The sequence below is a fragment of the Phyllobates terribilis genome, unplaced genomic scaffold (genome assembly GCF_046119375.1).
Source record: "Phyllobates terribilis strain yellow unplaced genomic scaffold, ASM4611937v1 Scaffold_86__1_contigs__length_6382490, whole genome shotgun sequence".
Classification (NCBI taxonomy): Eukaryota; Metazoa; Chordata; class Amphibia; order Anura; family Dendrobatidae; genus Phyllobates; species Phyllobates terribilis.
The window spans coordinates 4,202,833-4,217,657 of NW_027362846.1; the positions used below are offsets into that span (position 1 = coordinate 4,202,833).

Consider the following 14,825-nt stretch of genomic DNA (forward strand, 5'->3'; position numbering starts at 1 on the left):
ATACAACGCACTTTGCACAAGGTGAAGCTGTATGGGAGAGTGATGCGAAAGAAGCCGTTTCTGCAAGCACGCCACAAACCGAGTCGGCTGAGGTATGCAAAAGCCCATTTGGAGAAGCCAATTTCTTTTTGGAAGAAGGTCCTGTGGACTGATAAAACCAAGATTGAGTTGTTTGGTCATACAAAAAGGCGTTATGCATGGCGGCAAAAAAACACAGCATTCCAAGAAAAACACTTGCTACCCACAGTAAAATTTGGTGGAGGTTCCATCTTGATTTGGGGCTGTGTGGCCAATGCCGGCACCGGGAATCATGTTAAAGTTGAGGGACGCATGGATTCCACTCAGTATCAGCAGATTCTTGACAATAATGTTCAAGAATCAGTGACAATGTTGAAGTTACGCAGGGGATGGATCTTTCAGCAAGACAATGATCCAAAACACCGCTCCAAATCTACTCAGGCATTCATGCAGAGGAACAATTACAATGTTCTGGAATGGCCATCCCAGTCCCCAGACCTGAATATCATTGAACATCTGTGGGATCATTTGAAGAGGGCTGTCCATGCTCGGCGACCATCAAACTTAACTGAACTGGAATTGTTTTGTAAAGAGGAATGGTCAAAAATACCTTCATCCAGGATCCAGGAACTCATTAAAAGCTACAGGAAGCGACTAGAGGCTGTTATTTTTGCAAAAGGAGGATCTACTAAATATTAATGTCACTTTTCTGGTGAGGTGCCCATACTTATGCACCTGTCAAATTTTGTTTGAATGCAGATTGCACATTTTCTGTTAGTACAAAAAAACTCATTTCAAGGCAGAAACATTACTGTGTCCAACAGTTATTACATATATCAAACTGAAATAGCTGTTGCAAAAACACCAATTTTTATAAAACATTAAGCTTAAGATTAATAGGGGTGCCCAAACTTTTTCATATAACTGTATATTGACATTTTTATCATCTGGTCAGGGGCGAGTGAACAATTTCTTGATTTTGTCAGGGAACTTGACATCAATAGAGTGGGCCTGAGATTTACAGCGGAGTTTAATTATTACCAGTTGCCTTTACTGGATGTACTAATCATGAAAGAACGGGATGGGACCCTAGGGACACTCATCTACCATAAACCTATAATCGCTAATAAACTATTGAAGTGTGATAGTCACCACCCCATCCTCCTTAAAACAGGGAATACCCAAGAGCCAATTTTTACGGTTGAGAAGGAGCTGTTCTAATGTCACAGATTTTAATGTACAGACAATAGACATGAACACCAGATTCATGGAAAAAAGAATCCACAGTACATTTTGGATTCCACACGATCGTTTACAGAAAAACAGGAGAGCCAGACACTCCTCCATACCTAACCAAGAGACCAAGAAAAAGATGGGGTAACACGAGTAATAGGAACTGAGTAACCGTATCTTTAATATCTTCAGAAACCATTGGGATGTACTGTGGCCGACCCGGACCTGAGGGTGCTGTGGGATCTACTCCCACAATAACTTTCAGAATTGGCCAGTCAATTAGGGACTGTTTAGTGCATAGTGTCTATAAAAAACCTGCACTCAAGGGATTTGGCTAGATAGAAGTATCTGTGGCTTCTTTAGATGTGGAGAATGTTGTACGTGTATTTGGATGAGACCATGTAAATCTTTCTCTTTCCTCCACTGGTAAAACCATTGTTCAGAGGGATTATTCCAACTGTAAAACCTCGGGACTTGTATATATGGCCACAAGCACCTGCCCCCTAGATTATGTAGGCAAGATCAAGAGGGAATTTAGGAGGAAGGTGGGGGAGCATCTGGGCGATAAACGCCATGGTCGGGACATCCATTAACAAGATACATGAACAGTATACATTAAGGTAAAACCGGAGACATCTCCTTTTGTATTATTGAGGTGGTTAAACCCAATGTGAGAGGAGGTGATCACAATAGATGTATTCTCAAAAAGGAAAGCGAGTGGATTTCCTGACTGGATTCACTAGCCCCTAAGGGACTCAATGAACAAATTTCCTATGCCTGTTTTTTGTGAATACTAGTGAGGGGTGAGCACTAAAATTCTCAGGTGCTCGATGATCGGGTCAAGCAAATTGGAATACTCGGGTGTTCGACCCGAGCAACGAGCCCAATGTAAGTCTATGGGAAACTCGAGCATTTTTCAGGCGGCTCCCCCCGGCGGTCTGCAGAGGGCCTAAAAATTGCCTAAATCGATGGGAACAGTGCTCAAATGACATGGGAACAGCATGGGGAAGACCCCTGGAAGCATTTCTGACACCCAGGTCACTGATGTCAACAACATTGTCAGAGGTATTACCCCACTTTTACGGACTCACAATAAAACATATAAAAACGAAACCAAAATGGATTTTCCAGGGAAATATGTTAAAGAACATCCTTTCCAGGGTAATGACTTGTATATAAGACAAAATAAATATACAAAAACAAAAATGCTCCTCCACACCTTGGGCTATGTTCACATGTAGCGTTTTTGATGCATTTTTGCACTTTTGCATTGCTTTCAACCAAGACAAATGCTTTCACCAGGAAATGTCATTTTAACATTTTACAACCTTATCTGGCCATGTGGTGTGTGACACATCATCAGACACATCCTGTTTCATTTATGAAGGAGGGACTCTGAAAGTCACAAAGCCTATTTTTATAGGGCCATCAGTCGACCCTTACTATTCTTAGAGAGCCATCAGTCGGCTATGCTTTTTTTGTTCCCATTATTAAACACTGGGTCTCCTATACTGTTATTGCATATGCTGTGACTGCAAAGGCTGCCAAAAATTTGGAGGCACTCCAATGCCCCTTGGAAGAGACGTAGAGGTCGAAGAGCCTCCTAAAAACCATGTTCCCATTATTAGGAAGTGGGTCTCCCATATTGTTTGCCTATGCAGTGAATGCAAAAGCTGCCAAAAATTTGTAGGAACTCCAATGCCCCTTGCAAGACACGTAGAGGAGGTGATATGGTCGTGAATGATATGGTGATGGAGGATGAGGAGAAGGAGGAGGACCAGAGCAAATAGACAAAATCAGGAAGCGTATACCCATATCTGGGTGTGAAGACAGAGGTGCATGGGAATAGAATTAGACCTCCCAAAAAAGACACTGTTTTTGAGTTTTGGTTATGCTGCTATCATTCGGTGGTGTTCAGAAGTCTGGCCCAATCCAGCCCTTGTTCATTTTTATAAGAGTCAGCCTGCCAGCATTTTCAGTTGACAGGCGGATGCACCTATCGGTTATAATACCTCCGGCAGCACTAAAAATCCGCTCTGTTAAAATGCTAGCGGCAGGACAGGCCAGGACCTTCAAGACATAGAGAGCCAGTTCATTCCACGTGTCTAGCTTGGATACCCATTAATTATAAGGCATAGAGGAATCATGGAGGACTTTGGTATGTTCGGCAAGGTACTCCCTCACCATCTTCCCAAACTTTGCACTCCTTGTGAGAGTACCCCGCGCCTCAGGGCCTGTAAGATGGGAGGGACTGAGAAAACTGTCCCAGAACTTTGACAGTCTTCCCCTGCCTCTGCTGGATTGGAGTTGTGTCTCTCTCGCCTGTACTCCTTGGTTGTCCAACGAACTGTGACCTCTGCCGCCAGCATTTCCAGATGGGAATTTTTTTAATAATTCCGCAACAAGGGCCTTCTGGTACTGCCCCATTTTAGTAGACCTGTCCGCCTCGGGAATAAGAGATAGAAAGTTCTCCTTGTAGAGTGGGTCTAGAAGTGTCACCAACCAGTAATGACTGTCACCCAAAATTTGGAGAACGCGAGGGTCACAGGAAAGGAAGCGTAACATAAACTCAGCCAGACTGCTAACAGACTAGACTTCCGTGTCCTCACCAAGAGGATGACTGATCATGCTCTCCTCTTCCTCCTCCTCCTTGTCCTCATGCCATCCACGCTGAACAGACCGTATGACAGTTGTGCAGGTAGTACCGTCTATAGCGCATGAAACTAGCTCCTCCTCCTCTTCCTCATTGTCACCCAATCCACGAGATGAGGCTGGGCCATGTGTAATCACCCTGTATGGTTCCTTGCTCCATCTCATCGTGCTCCGCCTGCAATGCATCCTCTTTGATTGTGAGCAGAGAGCGTTTCAGAAGACAGAGAAGTGGGATGATGATGCTAATTATGGCGTCATCGCCGCTCACCATCTTGGTGGAGTCCTCAAAGTTTTGGAGGATGGTACATATGTCTGACAATCATTTCCACTCCTGAGGTCTTATGTGTGGAGTCTGAACTGAATACCAACGGCCTTGTTGATGCTGGTATTCAACAACTGCCCTCTTCTGCTCACAAATCCTTCCTAACATCTGCAATGTAGAGTTCCAACGTGTGGGGACATCACACACCAGTAGGTGACCCAGAAGCTGCAAACGCTGCTGAAACACGGCAAGGGCGGCGGAAGCTGTAGGTGACTTTCTAAAATGGGCACTCATGCGGTGTACTTTAACAAGCAGATCCGACAGCTCCGGGTAGGTTTTGAGAAACCGCTGAACCACAAGATTAAGCACATGGGCCAGGCATGTGAGGTGTGTGAGCTCGCCTCGCCTCAGAGCCGCCACCAGGTTCCGGCCATTGTCACACACGACTATGCCTGGCTGTAGATTCAGCGTTGTCAGACACAGATCTGCCTGCTCTTTCAGAGCTGTCCACAACTCTTCAGCGTTGTGTGGTTTGTCACCTAAGCATATTAGCTTCAGCACAGCCTGTTGCCGCTTGGCCGAGGCAGTGCTTCCAGCCTGCGACTGATGTGGTCATTCAGTGATGGATGCTGAAGAGGAGGAGGAGGTGCAGGAGCTGTAGAACGTGGGGGTAACCCTGATTGACCCAGGGCCCACAATCCTCGACGTCGGGAGGACGTGTTCCATCCCAAGATCCGACTGGGTCCCGGCTTCCACTATGTTAACCCAGTGTGCCGTCCACGAGATGTACCGTCCCTGCCCACAAGCACTTGTCCACGTGTCCTTGCTTAGGTGGACATTCCCAGTAACTGCGTTGTTGAGGGCACTGCTAATGTTGTGGGACACGTGCTCGTGTAATGTGGGGACGGCACACCGGGAGAAATAGTGGCGGCTGGGGACCGAGTACCGAGGGACGGCCGCCGCCATCAGGTTGCGGAAAGCTTCCATCTCCAAGAGCCTAAAAGGCAACATTTCGAGCGCAAGCAGTCGTGAAATATGTGAATTTAGTAGTGTGGCCTGTGGGGCGTTGGCTACGTATTTGCGCTTGCGTTCCAAGGACTGGGGTAGGGACAACTGAACGCTGCGCTGGGAAAAGGTCGTGGACGTGTTTGATGATCGTGCTAGTTGAGAGTGTGCAATGACAGATGCAGGGCAGGAGACATTTTTGCATGCACGCCATGGACAGAGGATTGGCTTGCACGCACAACAACTGTTCCTGGACCCTGGGGTTTGGCCCACTTAGTCGGGTGCTTTGCTTCCATGTGCCTGACATGCTGGTGGTGGTCAGGCTGGTAGTTTTGCTACCCCTGCTGATGCTGGCCTGGCAGGTGGTGCAAATGGCCTTTTTGGGGGTTATCGGCAGAGTCTTTAAAAAACAACCAGACTCGGGAAGACCTAACAGTTGTAGTGGCAACTTCCGTCGTATTGATGTTACAGGGATGATTGCCTGCCTTCTGTCTGCGGCCACCACGCTGCTTCTTCCTGCCTGTTGTGGTGCTACGCCTCCCTCCCCCTATGTGCTGCTGTCTTCGCTCTGTATGTCCCCCCGCCAGGTTGGGTCAGTTACTATATCATCCACCACCTTGTCTTCCACTTCCGCACCCTGGTCCTCCTCATGACTTTCTGGCAATGGTGTCTCATCATCGTCCACCTCTTGTGACAGTTTCCCACCGTCGCCTTCGTGTGACCGTGGCTGCTCAAATATTTGGGCATCACTAAATGCAATCTCCTCTTGCCCCGCTTCAAGTGGATCGGAGGAGAGGCCCGAATCTATAAATGGGAAAGTGAACAGCTCTTCGGAGTGTCCAAGTGTGGGATCAGTTGTCTCCGGGCACTCGGTATGGTGGGCGGAAGGATAAGTGACTGGAAACATTATCTGCTATCCAACCAATAACCTTTTCACACTGTTCTGTGTTCAATAGTGGTGTTCTGCGGTCCCCTGTTAATTGGGACAGGAAGATGTGGGTGTTTGTTGTGGCACAATTTCAGCTAGCACACCGCTTCATCCTCTGCATGCACCATCATCACCATCACATCCACTTCCCCGTCCATTACCACGCGCCTTGCCCATTTTGGAGAACAATATTTTCCATGTTCACTACAAATGGCTGGATTTGAACCGCAGTGATATGTGATACGTGTGACAGAAAATAGCTGGCCTGTAGGTTACTATTTTTCACAGCGACCTCATGTCAATAACTTCACTAACACACTGATCAGGGCTCATAAAAGTCCACTTCAGAATAGTCCAATGTTTTCCTCTTAGCCATTCTTGGGTGTTTTTAAGCTGTGTGTTTTGGGTCATTATGCTGTTGCAAGACCCATGACCTGCGACTGAGACCAAGCTTTCTGACACTGGGCAGCACATTTCTCTCTAGAATTCCTTGATAGTCTTGAGATTTCATTGTACTCTGCACATCTTCAAGACACCCTGTGCCAGATGCAGTAAAGTAGCCCCAGAACATAACAGAGCCTCCTCAATGTTTCACAGTAGGGACAGTGTTCTTTTCTTGATATGCTTCATTTTTCTGTCTGTGAACATAGAGCTGATGTGCCTTGCCAAAAACTTCCATTTTTTTCTCATCTGTCCATAGGACATTCTCCCAGAAGCTTTTTGGCTTGTCAACATGTAGTTTGGCAAATTCCAGTCTGGCTTTTTTATGATTATTTTTCAACAATGGTGTTCTCCTTGGTCGTCTCCCATGAAGTCAACTTTGGATCAAACAATGACGGATGGTGCGATCTGACACTGATGTTCCTTGAGCTTGAAGTTCACCTTTAATCTCTTTAAAAGTTATCCTGGGCTCTTTTGTTACGATTCGTATTATCCGTCTCTTTGATTTGTTATCAATTTTCCTCCTGTGGCCACGTCCAGGGAGATTGGCTCTAGTCCCATAAATCTTAAATTTATGAATAATATGTGCAACTGTAGTCACAGGAACATCAAGCTGCTTGGAGATTTTTTTATTTGTCTCAGCTATTTGAGACAGTTTTGCTTTCTTAGCTTTTGGATTAACTTGACCAATTGATGGTCATTTTTTTTTGGGGCGGCATTTTAAAAAACAGTCCTTAGTATTATGACCCTTAGAAATCTCCTCACACTGATCAGAGATCTAATTAGGTGAATATATAAAGAAGAAAATGTGTGACTGCCTCACAGTCAGACTCTTCTAATTGTCCATAGCAGCCAATCAGAGCTCAGCTTTCACTTTACCTCAGCAGCTTCAATGCCGAAAGCTGCAATATGGTGGCTATAGGCAACTAAAGCGCTCTTACTGTGAGTTAATTCTCATAAATGAGGCCTCAGCTACTTCTGCAACAGCTGTTGCTATAATTACAGACTTTAAACCAACTTATCAGGTTGCCCCACCTTAAGGAATATATGGTTGCTGTCCCTTTAAGAGCGACTCTTCGGATGCAGTCTCTAATTCTTTAAGACGCTTTGGGCAAAAACTGTGGTTTTGCATTTAACACGCAGATAACCATTTATTCATTTATTTCTATAGAGCCTAAATCTCATCAAGGGGGAAAACTGAGTTTTCATGTTTGCTGTATTTTTAGTCTGATGTTAAAGACGGACCGCGCAAAATTTCACTCAAACCGGGTGAAAAATGTGGTTTTGTATTCAAGAGGCTCAACACACAGATTTACTGCTTTATATATATATATATATATATACAGTGCCTACAAGTAGTATTCAACCCCCTGCAGATTTAGCTGGTTTGATAAGATGCAAATAAGTTAGAGCCTTCAAACTGCAAACGAGAGTAGGTTTTATGAACAGAAGCATAAATCTTACAAACCAAAAAGTTATGTTGCTCAGTTGAATTTTATTACATTTTAAACATAAAAGTGTGGGTCAATTATTATCCAACCCCTATGTTTAATATTTTGTGGAATAACCCTTGTTTGCAATTACAGCTAATAATCGTCTTTTATAAGACCTGATCAGGCCAGCACAGGTCTGTGGAGTTATCTTGGCCCACTCCTCCATGCAGATCTTCTCCAAGTTATCTAGGTTCTTTGGGTGTCTCATGTGGACTTTATTCTTGAGCTCCTTCCACAAGTTTTCAATTGGGTTAAGGTCAGGAGACTGACTAGGCCACTCCAACACCTTGACTTTTTCCCTATTGAACCAGGCCTTGGTTTTCTTGGCTGTGTGCTTTGGGTCGTTGTCTTGTTGGAAGATGAAATTACGACCCATCTTAAGATCCTTGATGGAGGAGCGGAGGTTCTTGGCCAAAATCTCCAGGTAGGCTGTGCTATCCATCTTCCCATGGATGCGGACCAGATGGCCAGGCCCCTTGGCAGAGAAACAGCCCCACAGCATGATGCTGCCACCACCATGCTTGACTGTAGGGATGGTATTCTTGGGGTCGTATGCAGTGCCATCCAGTCTCCAAACGTCACGTGTGTGGTTGGCACCAAAGATCTCGATCTTGGTCTCATCAGACCATAGAACCTTGAACCAGTCTGTCTCAGAGTCCTCCAAGTGATCATGAGCAAACTGTAGACGAGCCTTGACATGACGTTTTGAAAGTAAAGGTACCTTACGGGCTCGTCTGGAACGGAGACCATTGCGGTGGAGTACGTTACTTATGGTATTGACTGAAACCAATGTCCCCACTGCCATGAGATCTTGCCGGAGCTCCTTCCTTGTTGTCCTTGGGTTAGCCCTGACTCTTCGGACAAGCCTGGCCTCGGCACGGGAGGACACTTTCAAAGGCTGTCCTGGCTGTGGAAGGCTAACAGTAGTTCCATAAGCCTTCCACTTACGGATGATGCTCCCAACAGTGGAGACAGGTAGGCCCAACTCCTTGTAAAGGGTTTTGTACCCCTTGCCAGCCTTGTGACCCTCCACGATCTTGTCTCTGATGGCCTTGGAATGCTCCTTTGTCTTTCCCATGTTGACCATGTCTGAGTGCTGTTCACAAGTTTGGGGAGGGTCTTAAATAGTCAGAAAAGGCTGGCAAAAGAGATCTTTAATCCACACATGTGAAGCTCATTATTCTTGGTGCCTGAATTACTTCTTAATACTTTAGGGGGACCAAACAGAATTCTTGTGGTTTGAGGGGTTGAATAATAAATGACACTCTGAATTAACTTTTAACGTTTTAAAAAAAAGCAAAAAAAAAAAACAAAAAAAAAATTTGCTGCAGTGCATTTCCCACTTCCAGGCTGATCTACAGTACAAATGTCACAATGCCAAGTTAATTCCGCATGTGTCAACCAGCTAAATCTGCAGGGGGTTGAATACTACTTGTAGGCACTGTATATATAGATGTAGAGAGGAAAACTAAATACTGTAAAATAATATATCTCTTCATATGTTTCCCCTTATTATTCCCAGTAATTGTATTATTACACAGGATTTTTATGACGTTACATCTTCTCATCTTCTTCTCATTCAGGTCTCTACAATATCAGATCCTCTCAGTGAAGATCTTCTATATAAGAGAATTTTCCTGATTCTCCCATCAAAGATAGGTATGGACAGAGGCAAGATGGTGGAGAGGATATTCCACCTCACCCTAGAGATCCTCTTCCGGCTTACTGGAGAGGTGAGAGATTCTGATGACGTCACATTACATCATTCTTATCTATGGGAATAACAGATGGACAGAACTGGAGAGGTGAGGACTCTGGAAATGTCTGGAGGGAGATTTATTAATGTGTCTCTCCATAACCAGGATTACACAGTAGTGAAGAAGACCTCTAGTGAGCGCTGTCAGGACCCTGTGTCTGAGGGATGGGGAAGACCACAGAGCCCAATCACGGGGCCTCCACCTCACCCCCTGATACATGAGGACATCAATGACCAGAAGATCCTAGAACTCACCTACAAGATGATTGAGCTGCTGACTGGAGAGGTGACACTGCTGGGAATGCTGGGACATTATACAGTAATGCTATGGAGGGATCGGGGGGATGACGGTATCATTGTATGTGTCAGGTTCCTATAAGGTGTCAGGATGTCGCCGTCTATTTCTCTATGGAGGAGTGGGAGTATTTAGAAGGACACAAAGATCTGTACAAGGACGTCATGATGGAGGTTCCCCAGCCCCTCACATCACCAGGTAATAGACAGGACTAAATACACACGGCCTATAATTATCTGTATGGAAAGAATTAATTCAGCCCCTGTATGTGTTTCCTCCAGATCTATCTAGTAAGAGGACAACACCAGAGAGATGTCCCCGTCCTCTTCTTCCACAGAACTGTAAACAAGAAGACCCCAATGTTCCTCAGGATCATCAGGTAGATGGAGAGAAGGTGTCATGAGATCTCCCCTATGATGTGTAGACGGCTGTGAAGGTCTTGTGCTCAGTCTTGTTTTATCCACCAGTGTTATATGTTTTCTACTTGTGTAAGGAGGACGGTGGAGATGGCAGGATTAGAGCTGACCATAGATGGGACTTCTCCATCTGTCTGTGACTTTTACAATATTTGTTTCAGGGTGAAGATCTGACCCATATTAACACTACAGAGACATATGTGAGGGGTGATGAGCGGTGTAAAGAGGAGATTCCTACAGATAACCGTCCAGGTGAGTAGTGACCACTAGATACATAGAAGTTACAGATTTTACTCAGTCATCGGCTGTGGCTGCTTTATCGGTGGTCTAGTCTGGTCGTATCACAATCATGTGATCACCATTTTGCCGCATAACATTCTCTTCCATCTAAAAATGTTCAAATTACTTTGTGAAATTGTGAAAGACCTTTTCTATAGAATTTACAACTCGGAGGATCTACCTACCCCCTGGGATTAGGAGACGCTGACCCTTACCTGCCCAGATCTGTAAACTACAAAGCCAAATGACAGTGTACGTAGAAAGTGCTGACAAGTTAGAAAATCACTTGAATAAAAATACTATGATGGGACTGTAAGAGAAAGCGGAGGGTAATGATGCTGTCGGCTTCCTAGATCCCTGATATCTTATTGGATGAATCTACCTTCTCTCCCTTCTGTGCTGCTGAATGTCCTCATATGGTCCCTACAAGACCAGGTCCAGTCTTTATGACCAAACTTCACTTTTATGATCGACAACATTAAATGTGCAGTGAGGGCCAAGTGTGAATTTCTGTACAATAACAAGAGAGTTTCCCTTTATCCTGACTTTTTAATTTTTTTAAAACTAACTTCAAACAGGATTGTTATTTTCGCCTACATAACATTGTTTGGTGGCTTTTTATTCCATATTTTGGAGGCAGAATGAATAAACAGTTGAACACCACGCTCCACTGGTTCATCCTATGAGGTTTTCTATTAGACTATGAACTGTCATTGTCTTGGTGAATAATTTAATGTTTTTACTGACAGTTTAAGTAGAAATGTTCAAAAACCAAAATTTCAAGGATATTTTATTCACAAATAATAATTGTTTTTTTTTCTTGTCAGATGACTGTACCAGGAGATCAAAGGGACAGCTGACATCTTCAATTTTAAAATCAGATAATCTTGAGGTCCCACAGGATACAATTGAAGTGAATGCCATTACTCCAGATATACCATCAACCCTTCACAGCAAAGATCTGTCATCTGATCATTTGAAACAGGTCTCGTCTTCTGATTCATTACCGACTACTAAGGAAAATCAAAGTCACATAATCAGCAGTAAAAAACGAACTGATCCTAAATCAAAGAAGCCATTTTCACGTTCAGAATATGGAAATAGTTTTTCCCTCGAAAAGTCTTTTCTTAAACATCAAAGCAGTCACACAGCAGAGAATAGATTTCTTTGTTCTAAGTGTGGGAAATGTTTTAACAAGAAATCAGATCTTGTTAGTCACCAGAGAAGTCACACAAGAAAGAAGCCTTTTCCCTGTTCAGAATGTGGGAAATGTTTTACAGATAAATCAAATCTTATCGCACACCAGAGAACTCACACTGATGAGAAGCCATTTTCATGTTCCGAATGTGGAAAATGTTTTACACATAAATCAAATTTGGTTAGGCACCAAAGAACTCACACAGGGGAGAAGCCTTTTTCATGTTTAGAATGTGGGAAATGTTTTAGCCAGAAATCAGATTTTGTTAAGCATCAGAGAATTCACACAGGGGAGAAGCCTTTTTCCTGCTCAGAATGTGGGAAATGTTTTAACCGGAAAGCGCATCTTGATAGCCACCAGAAAACACATATAAGGGAGAAGCCCTTTTCTTGTTCAAAATGTGGAAAATGTTTTGGAGAGAAATCAACTCTATTTACACATCAAAGAGCTCACACAGGGTTGAAGCCTTTTTCCTGCTCAGAATGTGGAAAATGTTTTAACAGTAAATCAGATTTTGTTAAGCACCAGAGAACTCACACAGGGGAGAAGCCTTTTAGATGTTCTGAATGTGGGAAATGTTTTAACCAGAAATCAAATCTTGTTAAGCACCAAAGAACTCACACAGGGAAGAAGACATTTTCATGTTCAGAGTGTCGGAAATGTTTTGCAAAGCAATCAAGTTTTGTTACACATCTTCGAATTCACACAGGGGAAAAGCCTTTTTCATATTCAGAATGTTGAAAATGTTTTACACAGAAAACAAATTTTGTTAAACAGCAAAGAACTCACACAGGGAAGAAGCCTTTTAGATGTTAAGAATCTGGGAAATGTATTAAACAGAAAGTGCATCTTGATAGACCTCAGAGAAGTCACACAGGGAAGAAACCTTTTTCCTGTTCAGAATGTGGAAAATGTTTTGTAAAGAAATCATCTTTTCTTAGTCACCAGAGCAGTCACTCAGGGGAGAAGCCTTTTTTATATTCTTAATGTGGGAAATATTTTACTTGGAAAAACACATTTTTAGCAAGAAAAAATCTTGCTAATAAGTGAGTGCGTCTTATAGACTGGTGGCAGCTTCCTGTGACAGAGGAGATCTCTGAGACAGTGTCCTTCCTGATCACTGAGAGAACTGCTCTCTCCTCCAGCCTCACACTTATCTAACTGAGCAAAGCAGGAGAGGAAGCTACCGGGATCTGCACAGAGGCTGCACGTCCTGAGTGAGCAGCTGAAGAACATTCCACCCGACAAGCTCAAGGACTTTTCTGATCGTGTATAACTGTTTTACATATTTTCAAAAGTTGTCATGTTCAACTATGAAATGAGCCATTTCTTAATGATCTTAACGACTTGTTTCTATGATATCTATATATATCTATGAGAGTTTTCCTTTTACTGCTACGTATAATTAATGCATAAAAGTTTCAGTACTTTGAAACATTTTACTTTTGCAAATATAAAGATGCAGAATATTTTGTTATGCCAACATGTCAAAACACTATTGCAAATTATAAATCGTTACAGAAATTGCACTACAAAATTTGGTCTTCATTCAGTGACAACTCTTTTTTGCTTGTCTCTTGTACTCCTGCATTGGATCATTTCTTACAATTGTCCAACAGTAATCTGCAAGCATTGATGAATTCCAATTTTTTTATGCAATGGTGGTAACATAATCTGACGTGGGTCAATAAGTGCTTGATGCGTGACATTTTTACTCCCTGGCTGAAGTGAACATCGAAGAAGCCAGTCTTTTTTATGGTAGTGATATTCTCTTGCACAACTATCCCACTCACACAGAAAGCAGCAGTACTTTGTGTTTCCACCCTGGAGATCAAGTAAAAGGGCAAGGGAGAACAAGCAGATGGAGGAGCTCCTGCAGAACATCTAGCTATTTATCCAATCTAGGACCTGAAGATCATCCTGAAAGTCCCCATACATCTACTGGATAATTTGCTGTGTGTGGCAGTACTTAGCTCCGGGGGATAAAAATGACCAGGAAAAGCCACTGGAGGCCACGGGAGAAGCGGGCTCTCAGTTATAAGATGACACTGCAGTTGTCATGCTGAACACATATTGAACGGGGGAGATGAAGAGTAGGGAAGTGGTGGCTAGGCTGGAGCGATTTGCCTGCACTGAAACACCGGTCTCAGCAGGTGATGGTGGCCTTCATATAGCAGCTACCCCGCAGTTGTGCACGGGCTCCGGAGCAGAGGAGTCGGGTGAAGAGATAGAAGAGGCATCCTCATTGATAGAGGCCAAAAGACCCCAAAACTGCACGTGGCACAGTATTCTCTGCCTCACAGCCTAATCTGCACCAAGGGGACATACAGGTACCTGATTAACCTACTTTAAAAGACCTTTTCATTGCAGTGGTACATTGTAAATCCTCTCTACAGTTGTGCTCAAAAGTTTACATACCCCGGCAGAATTTTTGCTTTCTTGGCCTTGTTTCAGAGAATATGAATGATAAAAAAAATGTTTTTCTCCACTCATGGTTATTGGTTGGGTGAAGCCATTTGTAACATACCTGGTAGCGGGCTTGCATAGTGCACCATCTCCCACTATGCAAGATCGCAAACTTGATCTTCAGTCCAGTCTGCTAGCCTGGCTTCTATTCATGCTGTCTTCTTGTCTCTGTTCTGACTGCTTAGGGCGGCGGCCCCGTCACTTCCTGTTTCTTGTAGCTGCTGTGGGCACACCCCTAATGCGTCCCCAGCCTGTTGCTGTCTGTCACTTGATATTTAAACCAGCTCCACCTTGGAGCTGATGCCTGAGCAACTCTAACAGTCAGTGTGCTCCTTAACTCTGAATGTGCCAGTTCCTGTTCTGTTTTTCCTGCCTGTCCGCCT

The 14,825-nt window shown here is 43.9% G+C and overlaps 1 pseudogene; it reads left to right on the forward strand.

Annotated features, from left to right (window-relative positions):
* Positions 1 to 13,490, forward strand: part of LOC141197710 (uncharacterized) — a 45,588-nt pseudogene extending 32,098 nt beyond the window's left edge.
* The last annotated feature ends 1,335 nt before the right edge of the window (positions 13,491 to 14,825 follow it).